We start from the raw sequence: 3787 nt of genomic DNA on the forward strand, positions 1-3787 counted from the left end.
TACTATAGTCAAGGGTTCGTGTCATGGTCTTGGTACTTATCAATTGAAGATCTAGAAGAAGAATTTTATCGGGTTTTCCTCTCAAGAGGTGAGAGGTTTTGGCCCTGGCTGGAGAAGCCTATATACTATGTCACTTGTCTTTATTTATTGGTAATTGTCTTGATGAAAAGAACACACTAAGAAGATAACAAAGAAAGATCATAAGTTAAGAAGTAAAAACATATCACAAGAAATTATCAAGAAGATAAATTGTTAACATTGAATGCCCTATATTTTCCAACAGATTTTACCAGCTTCTCATCACCTTTTAGAATTAAATCATCGACATATAATACTATAATAAACAATTTACCTTCAACCACAATATGGTAAGGGTTCGCATTTGATTCACTTTTGGTGAAGCCCAAATTGGCGAAATAATTGTCAATCCCAGTGTACCAGGCACGTGGTGCTTGTTTCAATCTATATAATGCTCACTTAGGTCTGCAGACATGTGACTGTCTGTGGAAAGTCTCAAATCCTTCCAGTTGTTCAATGTACACCTCTTCCTCAATCACATTGTTGAGGAATGTTGTCTTCACATCCATCTGATGTATCATCCATCCCATCTGTGCTGAAAAATGTTAGAATAAATATGATTGAAGAGTACCTTGCTAATTGAGAAAATGTCACTTTGTAATTAATTCCCTCCACTCGAGAGAACCCTCTAGTCACAAATTTGGCCTTGTGTTTCTCCACACTCCCATCTGCTACTTGATTTAACTTATAAAGCCATCTGGAACTCACCACCGACTTGTCTGCTGGTCTTGGGACCACTTCCCAAATAATTTTTCTAATAATGGAGTCATACTCCTCAACCATGGCATCAACCCATGCTAGTTTCTGCACTACTTTCTCGAATGAGGATGGCTTAATCTCTACACTCTCGCTCATCAGAGCCATGTAGCCAGTGTACCGATCTGGTGACCTCCTCTTCTTGCATTGTGATGTGGGTGCTCTCACATTCTCTCTAGCATCATGCATCAATCTTCCAGCCTCTCTGGTGCGCTTCCTTCCATCTATGGAAGTATTTGCATGAGTGGGTGCTTCCACTCTCTGCTCCTCTGCATGTGGCTGCTCCACATCATCCCAAGGTTCTTCCTTTGGAGCTAAAATCTCCTCTTCTCCATGCAACTGAAGCTCCCTCTCAAGGGAACATCTCATGGCCTTCTCTTCATTGAACTTCACATCTCTACGAACCACTGTCATCCTGTGAGATGGAAGGTACACCCGATAGTTGTGAGGTGTATTAGTGTACCCCACAAATATGCCCAACTCAGTTGTTGGTTCTAGCTTTTTCCTTTCATCCTTGGTAACATGACAGTAAACTGATGAACCAAATATCCTGAAGTGTGCCACATCTGGTTTCTTACCTGAAAAAGCTTCTTCTGGTGTACTCATCCCAGAATCCGATGAGGACTTATGTTCTGCACATATACAACTGTGTTGCATGCTTCAACCCACAAGTGCAACGGTAGGCCCTGATCATGTAACATCGCCCGTGCAGCTCCCATAATACTTATGTTCTTCCTTTCATCCACCCCATTCTATTGTGGTTTATGGGGTGCTATTAACTCTCGTCGAATGCCTTCTTATGCACAGAAGTTCTTGAATTCATTCGACACATATTCTCCACCATTATTTCCCTTAAGAGTTTAACTTTCTTGCCAATGTCTTTCTCAACAAGTGCTTTAAATTCACAAAATTCAGTGAATGTCTTATCTTTCTTCTGCATGAAGAAAATCTAGCACTTACCAGTAAAATCATCTACAAATATTAAATAATATTGTGCTTGGCCGTGGAGGTTGTCGAGAACGGTCCACACACATCTAAGTGAACTCTTTCAAGGATCTCTTGCGCTCAATTGTCCTTATCATGAAAGGTAGATTTGGTGTACTTCCCCAATGTACACCCTTTTCATGTGTCTCTCTGCTCTAGTGTACCCTTGGGAAGTCCTGTAGAAATTTTCTACATGATCTTCAAAGCTCTGTGGTGCAAGTGACCCAATCTTCTATGCCACAACTCACTGATGTCTCAGCTCTACACCTTCTCAGATTCTGTGCTCAAAGCAACACAATTTTCTACATACAATTTGTAGATGTTCTTCACCTGAACCCTAATTCACCTCATTTGTTCTGAGGCTATGTGATGAATGAATGCCTTTCCTTTGCTAAATATCACATTGTAGCCACGATCCTCCAACATGGAAACTGAAACCAAATTCTTCTTCAAACCAGGAACATACATGACATCTTTTAATGTGAGAGAAGAAACAAACTCCCCCTGAAAGGTAACTATATCAATGTCGATCGTGCTATACCTCCCATCATCTCCCATTTCGATGTGCATATGGAGGTCCTTCTCCTCCAAGTCACTGAAGAATTCTTTATTGTCAGTCATATGGAATGAGGCTCCACTATCCAGATACCACACACTACCTATCACCGATGTCACCATGCAAGCGATGAGGGTGAAATCTAGCTCAAAATATGAAGAAAGAGCTTGACTTTCCGCTCCTCTTGAGGGCTTGTTGCCGACCTTCTTGTGCGGACAGTTCATGGCATATTGTTCCAACTTGTGACAGTGAAAACATTTAATCTTCGACATGTCCTTATTCTTGCCACCCTGACTGGAATCTGATTTGGAATGGGATGACTTCCTTTTCCCTTTCTTTGCCTTTCCATCTAACACACAATTCTCCTCATCGTCATGCTTGGATGAGGATCCATCTCTAGTGTTCTTCCAAATCTCTTCTTGCACCAAGTCGAACTACACATGCTCCCACTCTGGTAGCTTCTCCCTCCCATTTACTGAGTCCCGATAGTCGTGCCAACTCTTGGGAAGGCTTAGAAGTGCTGGGTTGACTAGATCATCTTGAGCAACTGTAACACCAAAACTTCAAAGCTCATCTCTACATTGGGTGAACTTGGTCAAGTACTTTGGTATTGTGTCACCCTTCTCCATCTTGATTTTACTAAGCTTGTCCTTCAATGCCAGCTTCCTGTGGTCATTGCTGTTTTGAAACAGGTCTGTCAAGGCTTTCCACATTGCATATGGAGTTTCCTTACCATGGAGGTTCGAGACAATATGATCTCGAACTCGTTCTAGGATAATCATTCTCACCTTTGCAATACATTTTATCCACTCTGCTAGATCTTGAGAATTAATTGTTGGAGGCTTAGGAATATCTTTGCCTATGAATTCCTTAAGTCTGTTGTATTTCAACATTGCCTCCATCCCATCCTTCCAAGCAATATAGTTTGAACTACCCTCAAATGCATATTCGAGTCTCAATCCATAGAACGACATCCCGCTGGCTTTGAAGTAGGATACTGCAAATTCGATTTCACCTACAAAAGAAAAGCTCGTATTCTCCTCTTTTAGAGTGATTTGTGCTCTGATACCATGTAGAAATTCCTTTGAGATTCAAATTGTTAATTGTAATATGCTAAAACAATTAGACTTGAATCTACTTTACTCATCAATGGAAACAAGTAAACGATCGCGAAATCACAAAGAATGCAAAAGAAATAATTCAATCAACACATTACACAATGATTTCCTGGGGAAAGCCACAACAAAAACCCTTGCTATCTATATATTGCATTAGTAAGAAAATATGATAAAATTACAATCGTTTGCTCAAGCTCGAGCAACCTCTACACTATCTCTATCTGTCTCACAACTTCCTAGACAAGCCCAGGCCAATACTTAACCAATTTTCTGCTTGCCCTCCTTATTTCCTTGT

This window comes from Pinus tabuliformis, chromosome 4_1, assembly GCF_031772625.1.
Source record: "Pinus tabuliformis cultivar Carrire ecotype Pingquan chromosome 4_1, CPIR1, whole genome shotgun sequence".
Taxonomy (NCBI): domain Eukaryota; kingdom Viridiplantae; phylum Streptophyta; class Pinopsida; order Pinales; family Pinaceae; genus Pinus; species Pinus tabuliformis.